This window comes from Habropoda laboriosa, unplaced genomic scaffold (genome assembly GCF_001263275.1).
Source record: "Habropoda laboriosa isolate 0110345459 unplaced genomic scaffold, ASM126327v1 scaffold137, whole genome shotgun sequence".
Lineage (NCBI taxonomy): Eukaryota > Metazoa > Arthropoda > Insecta > Hymenoptera > Apidae > Habropoda > Habropoda laboriosa.
Genome location: NW_017100271.1, coordinates 967,597 through 983,003, shown reverse-complemented (window position 1 = coordinate 983,003; position 15,407 = coordinate 967,597).

The following is a 15,407-nucleotide window of genomic DNA, read 5'->3' as shown; positions in this document are numbered from 1 at the left end:
GTACCACTCACGTCGCGTCGCGACGCAAAATTGTCGCCGGCCGCTGCTAAGAGCGAAAAGATAGCTACCCGATGGAATATTAGTCGACAAACGGCAAGTACTTATTGTGAACATGTAAGGAAATGTCTGTCAAACGAATTTTGTAACATGCAGTGTTTACGTAATCGTGCAGAATTACTTAAACACCATTCTGAAAATGCGAAGCGACTTTACGCACCATAAGGTGATCGCGTTATTATTGTTCCAGATGGTACCTACCTTTTCGTGCAAAAAAGTTCCAATTTTTTCTTTTGTAGGATGGGATATTGTTGGGTCAAAAATAAACCGAGCCACAAAAATATGTTAAATATGAAAAAGAATAAAGATGTATTTATATGGCGTATCACAGGACACGAAGATAAACGATTTATACAATACTTTGGCAATCCGAAAACTCTACGCGTACCTACTCCACTCTCGTTCTAATAATTATTCTTTTCTTGACCTCCAAGTCAATTTTATATATTACCTTACTTGTAGGCGTTTCTTCGGGATTGTCTAATCCCGTCGTTTTCCCCGAATTGTCCCGCCTTCGGGTATCAGTCGAGGGAGGCGTGTGGGGACCATAGGGATACACGCGCTCCCCTAGACTCTTGATGGCCCTTTATGGGTTTTGTTTGGAACGCGGAGGTTTATGGTGCGTCAATTGCTATTGAGAACTCGGTGACAGATTTTAAACGGAACGAAACATCGTGAGAAAACTACTTGACGCGAACTTTCTGTTAATCTCAAAAATAGCCAAAGTCAGGTCCGCACCATAAACCTGACATCGGCCTCTCCACGCTGACATCGCACCCTCTGCTGCGCGACCCCACATTTCGCTCGTTCCCCGAAAAAATGCCTGCACTTTCAGCGCAAAGCGTATTTGGTACATAAGCATCGCAATCTCTTAAAGCCAATAGTGGCCGTATTAACAGATGGCTATATTATGAACGCCTGGGGACCATATCCGGGAAACAAAAACGATGCCACGATATTAACACATTGCGTACGGCACTCTGCTCGCTCAACGCGCTTCCAGGGCCCGCACATTTTTGAACGCTCCAAATAAACTTTGTACAATGCATATATGCACTTTTTATGAAGTATTCTTTAATATTTCTTATCATATTTATTATACATCTATTTAGTATGTAGGCTTTCTTACATTTTAACTATTATTTATTGTATAAATAAAATTAAATCGATTATTTTACAAACTTGAGTAATGCTTCAGAGTATGATATCTGGTGAAGCATTCTCCTTTGTGCAATGGTATTTGGCATAATTTACAACTATATCTGGTTCTTCTCCTTTTTCCATTGGACGAACAGGCTTTACTTTTTTTTTTTTTTATTTCGCTAATCATTTGTCATAAGAATATGTAAGGTTTCGTTGCCTTGGTAAGATAACAAAAAAATCTATTTTTAATTTCTTGAGTCGTCGATACGTGCGCATGAAAAAACATTAAAACGAGATATCCCGTAACCTGGCCACAAAGTTCGGTTCTTTTTTTTTTTTATTTCGCTAATCATTTGTCATAAGAGTATGCAAGGTTTCGTTGCCTTGGTAAGATAACAAAAAAATCTATTTTTAATTTCTTGAGTCGTCGATACGAGCGCATGAAAAAACATTAAAACGAGATATCCCGTAACCTGGCCACAAAGTTCGGTTTTCTACATACGATATACATATCTCGTGACCCATACGCAATGTGTTAAAAGAGTTCCTTGAGATCGACATATGGAATAATTTTGAAACAGGGGATATATTTGTTGTCGATCGTGGCTTTCGAGATTGCATGCTCAAAATTATGGAAAAAGGATTTGTGGGCAAAATGCCTGCATTCGCAGATACACTTCGAAAATCTTTGACAACAGAACAAGCTAACGAGTCGCGGCAGGTCATAAACGGAGGAATAAAACAACGATTCAAATATTTCAATGCAACTATTCCAAATACTACGCTACATTCCCCGTTTAGATTTCAAAATTGCTTGTGCCCTTCTTAATGCTACATTCGAACCACTACATACATCAGATCTTGATAACCATATTATAGATAGAATGATCGAATATTCCACAAAAGAAGACACCCCACTCTGAAGATAGCGCACTAAGGGCGAAATCAAAGGAGGTCTCAGTGCATCGGAGAAAACTGATTTGTGATTGGGAAATTTGTAAAATTTGTCTTCGTTCCAAAGAGACTCTGGCAAATACATTCTGAACATCGTGAAAGATTTTTGATCTGAAAGAATACCTTTCGATCTTCGTTGAAGATACATACTTTGAACAGTTCAAACAGACACGTTAGAACCGTCGGAAGGTGCATAGAGTCCAGGTCTCACCTTATTGCAAACAAAGTCAAAAATAGTTGTTAGGTTTTCTGTGGAAACGGATTATGGCACGATCGACCGGGAACGGTTATTTTTGAGTTCAGGATTTTCGTTTATTGCTTGCACGGGTCTAATTACATCCTGCGAGGGTCACTAGATTTTTAGTAATTTGTGTCCCTCGCGCTCAATAGCCTACGAACATACCATAAACCACGAATTTCCGAACGGCACATCTGTATGTAACGGTCCGCTTGCCGATTAGTCACCCGGAGGAAATTCCAGATTTTTGGGACCTTCCGCCCACCCCTCGCGACCGTCTCCCACCCTTCCAAGGTGATAGCGCGCTAAGGGCGCACTGGAAGGGCGGTAAAGACGATATTAGACACGCTGATTGGGAAATGCAATCGTTAACCATTAACCAATCAGCGTGTCCCAACGAAAATCCCTCTCACGGACGTCCGAGACGCGACGTCGGAGAGTGAGTCGTCGAGTAGTCGTTCAACCACCACGAACAAGGAGAACCAAGGAGCAACCAGCTCACATCATCATATTGCTCAATCATATTGGGTGGTCCTTAGAATCAGTATCTAGATGGCACAACATCGTGCAAACAGTACAAGGCTCGAAAGTTCATTGTAACAACCACGGGCATTAACAATAATTATTTCGTGTTCCGTCAAGAAACTGGTCCTCCGAGTTTGTACCTAGTCGGCACACCGCGTGCAGAAACCAAGCCTGTAAGACGGCAGTCAATCATAGGCATTAGCACTCGCAGATAATGGATATTTATCTATTTGTTGAGTGAAGTAGAAGATGGAGGTACCAATTGCATTTATTCTTTATGCACTCTAGTGCAGTTAAGCCAACCGCGTACGCACTGCACGCATCACATTGATTTCAGATTACTTTCGCGTGCATTACATGCCCAATCGTACTTTCAGTTGTGCATACTCGATTACGATGTTTCGGCTGCACGAAATTACAGAACAGGTAGCTGAATATTATTCTACGGAAAATCCCCTACGGAGATAATTGTCGATTTCTGTAATATTCTTTCTCCGATACTTCGCGAGAAAACTAAAATCTCATTTATATTCTAATTACAATGTTATTTGTTTTATATCTTCCAAAGCACAGAGATGCAAACGTTGCTTCTGTACCTCTTTTCTCTGTTTTGTCAATACGTTTTGTAATAAATTCTTTTACACCGTAGGACAACGCGCACGAGCCTGAAATTTCACTGATAAAATCGGTAACTTTGTAGAATTTTGATGCAGTTAAAGGATATTTACAAAAGCGCGTTCAGACGATCAATATGCAGAGTAACAAGAAAATAGGTAGCCAAACTTTGGTACCGTATTCTGTTCCTAGGGACGAGAAAATGTTATTTAAACGTAGTTTTTAAAACTCTTCCTTTCCGAGATATAGACACTTTTTTCTTACATCGAAAATTCACTAGAATAGCTGTCAGATGTAGGTTTTCAAGCACTGTCATCATTTCTTTTGGTAGAAGTAAATAATACGTTAGAGCAAGTTACGTTGGCATTGAAGGCAGCGTGTTTAAATTATAAAAACGACATTATTAATAGCCTAGAAATACTCAAAACCCGGATTATTGCTGCATATGAAGAAATTCGGAGTGCACCAGGAGTTTTTTAACATCTCCTATTGTCATTGAAACATCAACGTAAAGCACGTATTGTTGCAGAAGGAAACTTTTTTCCAGCAATTTCTATAAATAAGAGCCTATAGGAAAGAAAGAGTTTTCGGATCTATGTTTAATGACCTTCTTTTCATTCTTAGGAACAGTAGAATACGGTACCAAAGTTTGGCCACTTACGTATTTTCCTGTCACCCTGTATATTGTCAATATTTCAGAGTTCTCAACATTATTGTACGTGTCAAGGGACCCTCAGACCATGAATATTTATTATCAATTCCGTATTGTCCCGTATAGTAATGTTGAGAACCCTGAAATATTGACAATATTGATCGTCTGAACGCCCCTTAAATTTCAGGGTAATAAATCGACAAGTTCATAACAAATCGTAACGACTTCCGGTAAGTTAAATTACAAATTTGGAAAATATTAGCTATTTTGCTTTTATTTTCGTCCATTGTTCCTCTATCGAATTTTCGTAAATCAAAAAATTGGTTAATGAATAAATTAAAAATAATACGTATTCGTTGATCTGTGATAATTTTATCCGTTCTTTACTCGATCGGGTTGAAATGTATCATTCCCATTAATGAATATTTTCAAAAATATTTAATAGATATTGTAAGACCTCGTTATATACATACGTACTGATTTATTACGCCTTGTATTCGATGTAGTGGAAGTATGAATGCGTTAATTACAAGAATGTTTTAGGTGTGTACTGTTTGAAAGATGTTGTGTCTGTGTTACTGGTGGTATATCGTGGATGTAAATTTAATTAATTTCCTATTGGTTGAATGGTTTTGATGAGTAGGTACATTTAAACTTCGATTGGTTGTTGTTCCGTACGGAACAACGGTTCATAAAAAACCATAAAACGGCCCTGACCGAGCCTCGACGCAGAGGATTAACAGGACCGTTATTATGGTACTGAATGGCAGCGTTAGACATTTTTTACCACCCATTATACCTATCCTCTAATTAGCAACCCAGTCTTTTCCTTCTCCGATGTTCGATTTTCTCTCCTTCTGGGATTTTCCAAAACTCTAGCCATCTCGACCTTCCATCCTCACTTCTACCCTTTCCCTATCCTCTTGCAAATATCCTAAGACCAATCACCGAATTTCTATCGTTCCAATTTTCTACCCCCAGATTTTAACTCCGCCGACACCAGCTCTCATTTTCTGTACTCCTCCAATTCTTCAAGCAGTCTTCCTCCGAGCACCAAACGATCAGCCGAGTCTGTTGTAGAATCACAAACCGAGACTTGTACCTTACCAGCAAATTAAATAAAACTTGTACTCCGGATTCTCGCTAGTTTCTCAGTACAAGACATTCTATTCGTCGTGATCCAAGTCCCGTATTCGTGGACCGATACGACACCACGGTTGTTGTATGTGTGTCTTTACGCGTGGGAGAAGGTAGAAAGAGTAAAAAGTGGCGGAATTGCGAATATATTTCTGTAAATTAAAGGCAGTATACGGCAGAATAATACAATCGCGCGAGTAAGACGTGTAGTCGTCTACGTTTAAAGGAATAAGTTGTGAACTGTATCTAAAAAGTGCAAGTTCCTGGCGACTCGAAGCGATGCTTAATTTACGACCTAACACATAATACACCCTCTGTCTCAAAAGTAACCGGAATGGCTCTAGTTTAGCGAAAGTAGCTGTGCCATCTGTTAGTCAGAGATTGATTTATGAATCGTCAACTTTTTTTACTAACCTGTAAAAATTTCATGACATTTCGTTCATTAGAAGCCAAGATACGACCCATTTTAGTGATAGTAGTTTGTGTACATCGGTCGAAAAATGAATAAAGAACAAAGAATCAACATTAAGTTCTGTGTTAAGAACGGTATAGGTGCTAAGAAAACGCTTCAGATGCTTAAAATCGCTTATGGAGATAATTGTTTATCACAAACACAAGTTTTTGAGTGGCATCGACGATTTAGAGAGGGCAGAGAGGATATGGATGACGATAAACGTTCAGGCCGATCAATAAAATGATTTTTGTCAAGATTTTTTTACTATTTTTGTTTCTGTATAGCCATTCCGGTTATTTTTGGGACAGAGGATGTATATCAAATGTGAACCGGTCGTGAGTATTTAATAAGTAGGGGTGATCTTTCTTCATATCGTTTTGTCCTTGTATTTTACAAGTTTGTCGACCACACTCTAGGTCGTAAACCAGTCGCAAGCTTTGTATTTCTCCTTACCATTGTTACGAATCGCGATATGTTTGTTGCGAAACCGATAATTGTCCTTCTTTCTGAGTCAGACCATTTAAGGAATCTACTCGGGATAGGGGACTCAGGTGGTGCTCGGAAGATAGACTATTCACGCACAACAGTTTTCTGTTAAAACTATATATTTGTGAATGAACGTGAACAGAGCCCGAAATGCCTAAGCTTACTCATAGGAAAATAGTGTGTCGTGTCGTGTGGTGTTCGCTATTTTATAAACTACGTGTGTGTTGTGATTGGTGGTGTGAAAACTGTCGTAGGTGGTGGAAGTGTCTGGTGATTGGTTTCTTCGTTGCGTTTGGGGTGTGTCTGCTGGTGGTGTGAAAGTGGGGAATTTGTTCTTACATTTGTTATACTGCTTGTCTGAAAATTGTCGGCGGTACGGCCGAACAACCCAAGCGGCGTTTGTTACGCATGTGACACCATTAACAAGCGTAATGAACTGTTACGTGAACGTAATACATGGTCGAAAGGTACGAAATAAAAGACGGGAACGAACGTAGCGATGATGCGCTGATTTCAGTTTCCCCATTATGTATCAGATTCATCGATCTTCATAAAAAATTTGCATGTTATTTCATCTCCTGAACGGTTTCCAGTCGATCAAAGACATCAACACAATTAATCGACGAATCGAAATATTCGAACGCGTTATCCAGCCGTTCAATTTGATCCTGTTTCCGCCAGCGACATCCGCGTTTTCCGACTGATATTGAATTTTCCATAATGGAATTTCCTCGAAGCCGTTGCCATCGCTGGTTGCCGCGCGCAGGATCAGTGTCATTTTTACGTTATCGCTCTTCTATAACGAGATAGGTGGCGATCGTGAGATATCCAAAAATCTTACGATGCCGTTTTCTGTCAAGATGAATTCTGCGAACAACTCCCTCCCGTGGAAATATATATTGGCGAACGTATTCCACGGTACTTACGTGCACGATGCAACTACAATCTGGTTAGCTTGCACGAGATTGCACAGAAATAGCCTGGAGATCGCTGTTCAATTTCAAAGTAGTCCATGAAACTTATTCGCGATCCACTCGTCCTCGAGTGCGCGACTCGCTTGTGTGCCTACGTGAAAACGTTCCAAGTCGCTTCGGACGCAACTCTCGCCGTCCTATCGTGGATAAATTATCTCCGCTTCACTGGGAAACTCGTGTACATGCGACACCGAGTGAGCTACCGGCATGATTGCGCGTTATTGTGCGCAAACTAACTTCCCTAGACTCGGTTGTGGAATGTTAATAACGATTAATGAAATCTGTCGCATCTGTCTCTGGAGCACCACAACCCGATGAAAAGCGCGATTAACTATGTAATTAACGTCACGCTTTTTACTCTCTGACGCACATGCTGGGCATTATCTTCCGTTTTTATTGATATCTTTACTGATATTTCACGCGTGTGAATCAGAATTGTACGGACGTACATGTGCAAATTTTTTGAGTTCTCGCGACACTAGTTTCATTTTTTGCTTGAAGGATTGCCACTTTAAAACATGAGATTATGATAAGTACAATTTCGTTCAAGAAATGCAAGTTATACCTCAATGTTTGACGCAATTCCGTTTAGAAATACATGAAGCAATTATTTTCTTTTGTAGAAAGCAGAGATTTTTGCTCCTTCCTTTTTCCTTTCGCTTTACAATTTTATTAATTTTTATTTTCTACAAAATACTCGTATATCCAATCGTTAATGCTTTCTCCCATTGATTCGTTCATGCCGATTCTGCTTCGTATTCATACCGTTCACGTGACATCTACTTCGTTATCGCTTGCATGTTGTCAGCTCTTTCACTTGTTTCATTTTAATCAGGTTCGCAGGAATGTTGAGCTAACAACTATTAACCGGCTACAGTTCAACGATATCGGTAAATACTTGTGAAGGGTACATTCATTTCTAACCTGTTTTACAGCAAATAGTGTTACACACTGTTTTATTTTACGAATGTTTACGAATATTTTGATTACCAGTCGAGGCTAAACAACTATGAAGCGGAAGATAGATTCATTAGTAAGTTTATTAGTCGCATGTAATTCATGACTAACACCGATAGTTGCACGAAAAAATGACGTGGATGATTCAGTGCTTGTTTTATCGTCGGTAGTCGTAAAATTGTTAGCAAGACTCGTAACTTTTGGAATTTAGTGTACAGGGTTTTTGTTCAAGGATTTTTTTTATAAAAGATTAGATAGATTGTAAAAAAATAGAACAGAATTTGCACTTCGTGGCCCGATACGGTGGCACTTTTCGACGTAGAATGCGAGCAGTTAAGTGGTAAATGTGCATTGTTATGAGTTTCTTAAATTCCAACTAACCTAATTCAATGAATGGAGAAGGAAAAGCTTCCTTTAACCCTTTCGCTCCGAAGGGCGTATATATACGCCCTCGAAGAATGAACATTCATATACGAAAAGTGGGCGCTCGGGTACGAAGAGCGTACATATACGTTCATACCATATATACTTTTGTTTCTGTTTTGTTTTTGCGACAAAATTATCGTTTGCCAAATTTCATTTAAATCTTATAAGACAGATATTGGAAACATATGGGAAACAAAAACCAGATATGAAATGTACCTCAGTGTCGACTAGTCAGTAATGCGCTCCGTTCATAGCGATCATATTTTGTCACAAGCGCGCCGTAACGAAAAGGTTAAGGGGGTCTTCTAGTGTGACGATTTCAAAATATCTGTTCCTTTTTTTTTTTTGCATATGAGCCATTCAGTGCACAAATCGATTAACTCCATAAAATGAGAAGTCGAGAAATTATTATAAATATAAAACGTTATGACTATACCAAGTACTTTGACACTTAAATTTAAGATTTTTCAAAAAGTGGAGTTAATCGATTTGTGCACTGAACGGCTCATATATCGAAAGTACAACTCTTTAAAAATGTGTTCCTATAATTTTATAGTGGTATTCGATAAAATAACGAAGTTATAGCTCGTTTAGCGCGACACATCTAAGGCCGGCGATAGGGAGAATAGAGTTTCGCAACAGTAAACCGCGTAGTAATAAGCAGAACAGCTCAAATCATGGCAACCATCAACGTACTTTTTTTGTTCATGCCAGTGTTTGATGTGTTCCACAGCAGCCATATTTAATTATTTTTCAACAAAAAAATTTGCAATCATTCTTCAAGGACAAGTAAATACGTAGGAATGAAGCTCGTGTTAATAACTGTTACTGAACTTCTGTAATAAATTAGCGAAAACGGCCTAAAAAAACGGCCGTCACACTAGAAGACCTCCTTAACACGCTTAGAACGCTAGCGAAATTCACGTAACGCTTACTACTGTAGGTGTTTCTTATGACCGAAGTGTGTATTATAATTAGTACTTAATTTTTCAGTATATAATCTGAAAACGTGGTGATTCACCGTTGGATCACACTCTCTATTCAATCTTTTTTGCCATCAGTTTGAGAGCCGTTACGCATTGTCGACCAGTCGTCGGCGATCTGGTCGGCGAAACACCAAACGCCAGGCAACCAAATTCAACAACCAAACGCAGCAACTCGAAAGTTGTCAGTGTTGTATACATTTTTCTGTATCGAAGCTTATCATTACGTCTGGTCTGCGAGAAAGTTGGCTGTCGTGTGAATGTATCGTTCCTGTTTTCGTGGTCGCCGCGACCAAGTGCGTACGAGTTCATATATCCTCTTAAATCCAGTGGTTACCGATGATCTGGTCGCCGGTGATATACGAAATTTTACTGTCGTACTTAATTACTAGTTGGCTCGTTAAACGTATTAAGGTCGGTAAAACCTGTTCCAGAATGTGTGGTGAATAAGTTTGAAGTTGTGTACACTGAAGTTATTAACGCTATATACATGTTGGAACCGAAGACGGAAAATTATTGAGGGACCCAACGGGAATCGAACCCGGGACCTTCGGGCTTGCCAAGTCGAGGCTTTGCGCGTTACGCCAACCACTCCCTCTCTATTCTCCCGTGCCGGTTTCCTATTTTTGGGTATGGAGGCCCTGATACTACGCTTGGCCATCCTGAACTGACATTCGCTCTCGAATGTCCTCAATGCAACACAACTCAGCTCAACACTTTCGGGTACACTTCCCCACACAGTGGCACAACAGCCGAAACAACGCATTTTTGGGAGACCTGCAACCCTCGAGATGTTTTCATCTCACAACTCCTGGCTTTGTGTAGCCGTAGATGCCTCCATCTCGAACGAGCCCCCATTTGTAGGAACCTAGGGAAAAATATTGAGGGACCCAACGGGAATGGAACCCGGGACCTTCGGGCTTGCCAAGCCGAGGCTTTGCGCGCCACGCCAACCACTCCCTCTCTATTCTCCCGTGCCGGTTTCCAATTTTTGGGTATGGAGGCCCCGATACTACATACATATATCTATGTTACTGAGACTCGGCCGATGGAGTATACGTGATGAATGCTTTTTTGAATGTGCGATACGCGGGTGAACTAGCTCTTTTATAGATTTTCTAGATTTTCCGACTAGTTCCGTCGATTGTTAGGCACGTTGATTGGTTGATTCAAGAAGTTAAAAATCACCAACCAGCGTTCCTAAATGGTTGCGACAACCCTCTCCTTACGCCCTCAGCGTGTTTTTTTGGAGAAGGGAATGAGCATCGGTCTTTCCGGATGAGCCGCTTTCGGGGGACGGAATTTGTTAATGCAAATTGTCGGCCCCGAAAGCGGTACCGTTTTATGGTCTAAAAAATCCCACCGCTCGCATGAACAATGGTATTTTTCCCCTTAAAGGTTTTGGGGTAAATTCCGGACTGTTTGACCCAGCCCCTTGTCAGGAGGTTCATCACTTTCCTCGCTCTGTGGGCCAGATCCTTTCAAACCATTCTTATGTTTTTACACGTGCCACGCGACATAATATAACGTTGGGTCATCGGTTCACTGCACGCGTCCTTTCGGCGGTCGGCAATAGAGCCGTCGAAACAGTAACTTCTGCGATTCTTGGAATTCGCCGCGCTTACAAAGTATTGACTCCCAAAATCAGTCATAAATAACGATAAAGCTAAACAGCAGCGGGCTATGTATCTGCCTTCGAACTGTCACGAAAATGTATCGATGCTAACACACTGATGTCGTTTAAAAAGTTATGCAGAGTGTTGAGAAACAATTAGTGGAAAATTTAAAGTGTGATTCTATAAGCTACAATAAGACGAAAATCAAGAATAAGAAAATTGCGATTGAGGCTTCGTTTTTTAGTTATTAATGTTTAAAAACATCCCTGTAGCGGAACAAACCCCTTTACACCAACGAATATAGGGCACATGAGGACATGGGGGGTACAGTGATTCTTAAAACCAACACATGGCCGACACCTTACCTTACCTTATACAAGCCGTAGAGAAAAAGTGGCATTCGTGTAAGAAATATACAATAGTTTAAGAGAACATAGTATTGTAATAAAATATAATGCAAGAAGATACAATACAATCGAACTCGTGACTACTTGATCGGTTTCTTCCTCTATCACCATTTATTTTAAAAACGACTCCAGACTCTTTCGATGTTCGTTTGGTGGGACTGACACGCGGTACAAATATAAAAAAAATGCCTGCATTGCTTTTCCTCTCCCATAAACATATTTCCTCACATTTGGTGCCGTAAACAACATTACCGATTTCTGTCGTACTATCGTTTGTTTCACCACGACATAGGTGCATGTCGGAAAGTTCTTCAAACGTGTATTCCATTGTATGTATAAGGAACACTGTTAGTGCCCGTGGTTGTGGCGATGAACTTTCGAGCTTTGTGGATGTTTGCACGATGTTGTGCCGTCTAGATACTGGTTCGAAGGACCACCCAAATGATTGGGACTTGCAAAAACTGATCTATGGTAGAGCTGGTTGCTCCTTGGTTCTCCTTGTTCGTGGTGGTTGAACGACTACTCGACGACTCAACTCTCCGACGTCGCGTTTCGGACGTCCGTGAGAGGGATTTTTATTATGACACGCTGATTGGTTAATGGTTAACGATTGCATTTGCCAATCAGCGTGTCTAATATCGTCTTTGCCGCCCTTCCAGTGCGCCCTTAGCGCGCTGTCACCTTGGAAGGGTGGGAGACGGTCGCGAGGGGTGGGCGAAAGGTCCCAAAAATCTGGATTTCCTCCGGGTGACTAATCGGCAAGCGGACCGTTACATACAGATGTGCCGTTTATGGTATGTTCGTAGGCTATTGAGCGCGAGGGACACAAATTACTAAAAATCTAGCAAAGCAATTCTAGTGACCCTCGCAGGATGTAATTAGACCCGTGCAAGCAATAAACGAAAATCCTGAACTGAAAAATAACCGTTCCCGGTCGATCGTGCCATAAACCGTTTCTACTGAAAACCTAACAAACACGCTGTACACAGCACACAAATCACTGAAAAACAGTGACATTCATTACGCACACACACGGAATGAAACCGAAAAAAAAATAAATTAAAACTAAATTAAAGTGTGGTAAATTAAATTAGACTGATTAAACTAAACTGAAACTAATTGACTATTGCTTTGTAACTAGAAGTAATGCATAACTAACAGGAAAAGATTGAAATACATTCTACGTTCTCTTATCGCATTCACTATTACAGTCCTTTAAAAGTTTCGCTTTCGTTGTCGAAATGATTCTGTACTTCCAATGCTTCCACCATTAACATTTCAACGTTTTTTAGAAACATTTGGTGAACGGAATATTTTGCACCGTTTAAAATAACTGAATACTGCGAATTGTTTCGTTTGTTGCAAGTAAACATGTTTCACGCAATAAAATTCATATGCGTTTCTGATTTTATTGACGCTCCCCAGCCATTACCATGAGAAAATATATATAGTTTATTGTTAAAACATGTCATATTTGTAGGATTAATTGGTATGGGAAAAAGGAATGAAAAAAATTGATGTTTAGAGTCTGCTTGTGGCTTGTTTATGCTCCGCCATCAATTTCTCAGATATCGGACATATTCACACATCATATCGAAAGGCTATTAAGTAGTTGCATATTAGCTCAAGTGTGGAATGTTAATGTCAATAAACGACCTTCGACCTCTCGGCCTCTGTGACCTAGTTTTCCGCATGTAAAGAAAAAAAATGCAGCGGTTGCATTCTCACAATGATTGTTATTATCTATCAACGACTCCTGATCTATGGACCTAAGCAACCTCATTATCTTCAAGCAAGCAGGAAAACATTTACATTTTTCGTTCATTACATATCCAGTATTACTTTTAACGAAATCAAATTTTAACATAAACTCGTTACTACGAAAAAATAGCAAAAATACTTGACTGACACTGTTGCAATCGCTATATCGATGGTTTACACCACAAATATTGTATGTCCACTTTTTGTTAAATTCTCGTTTTTATATTCTACAAAAAATTCTTGGCTGTTCTTTCAGGCCGTATAAATATTACATTTGCACCTACTGTATAAATTTGTTGTAACGAATAGTTTTGTTTATTGTATGTCTTCGAATTCATTATTCAGTTTGCACATCAGACGTTGTATGTCCATGCCAAACGACATTCGATATTCACCTCGGCATAATTACATTTATTTTCGCACTTTCCACGTAAGATATCTCTGCTAACTGACACGAGCCTTGGGCAACACTGAATACCTTAAATATTTGACTATCGACAAGACATATGTACGTTTATTCTTGCACGGTAACACGCTTTCAGTGTATCGTTAGCGATGTACAAGTATATCCTTTTACATAATAATCTTTTTAAATAGTATTAATTGTTAAGACGATTAATAGAAGGAGAAAAATTATAACACTGAAAAGTGTGCAATAATAGTGTTTAATCTACTCGTGGTGATCTTGTGATCTTTCGAGCTTCGTTGATTTTGCACGTTTGTGCCGACTAATTACAAAATCGAAGGACCACTACCGTGTATCGGAAGACTAACTGATTTGCTCGTGTTTCTACGTTGTTTTTTTTTTAGAGGGTTCAATGTTACTCGTTGCTAGTCTAATGGATTCTGATTTCGAGGTCTCAGAAAAGGTTCGAAGATACCTCGGTCAGGATACATTCGGCGGGGGTGAGACACGCGGATTGGTTATTACAATTTCGACTTCGACAAGGGAGGTGGTTGACTATACGCGATTGGCAAACTATTAAACAAAGAACGAACTAAAGGGACGCCCCCAAGTCAACGGTCACTCTCAAGTGTCGTCCGCACCCTTGAGTGACGCGCGCGGAAACAATAGTGTCTTTATAAATAGTTGCAAAACCTGCCTGCTTCAGTGTCACATGTCTGCACATTTTCAGATACATACCAAGGCCAAAATAGAAATAACATTTTTTACCGCATGCATGTTGTCTGCTGTTAACAACATACCTCACCTACACTCTGTCCAATTTAAGAATAACCTCGCTTCGCGCATGGGACCGTGCCTAAGGCAGGGCTTAGAACCACTGGAACATCCAAACCCCCTACTTAGCCTCCTACGTTTTCCTCCATCTTGCTCTCTGCTACGCTCTCTGTCTATGCGCAGAACGGACGAAAATCGGTCCGAGAGCGAGGTTATTCTTAAATTGGACAGAGTATAGAAGCGATAGATATGAAATTTATGGAAAATGGGTACTCATATTTAGAATGCGATTCAATGCACGCATTGATAGAGAGAGAAAGTAAACAGAGCAGAATATACAATACTAAACAATGAGTATTGATTATTGAAATGGCGAGAAAGAAACCTAGCCTATACAAAGTTAACAGAAACGATACACAGTGACATTTTTTATTTCCATGATGAAGCACAACGTGTTATGGTCAATACTACGATAAATCAATGTAAAGAAAAAGTTAAATGGTTAAAGATGAAGTAGATGTAATTTCCAAAATGTAAACCGTTAATTGTGCAGTGTAGATGTAATATTTCCGATGAAGATTAAATCAGAAATATTGTAAACGACTTCCAATAGCTACCGCGAAGAAAAATGATCTTCTCTACCTTTTAAATAATAATACAATTCATCAACAAGATACCATCTGCAAAATCAAGACACAACGTAGTTTGTTTCCAGTGACAATCTATATTAGCGAAGGTGAAAGTGAAGATAATTTGAATTAATAATTTATCATTTTAATGCTCTTTCAATTTGCAAACTTTTTTCTTGTTTCTTTATAAAAGTTTAATAAGGTGTTTATTAC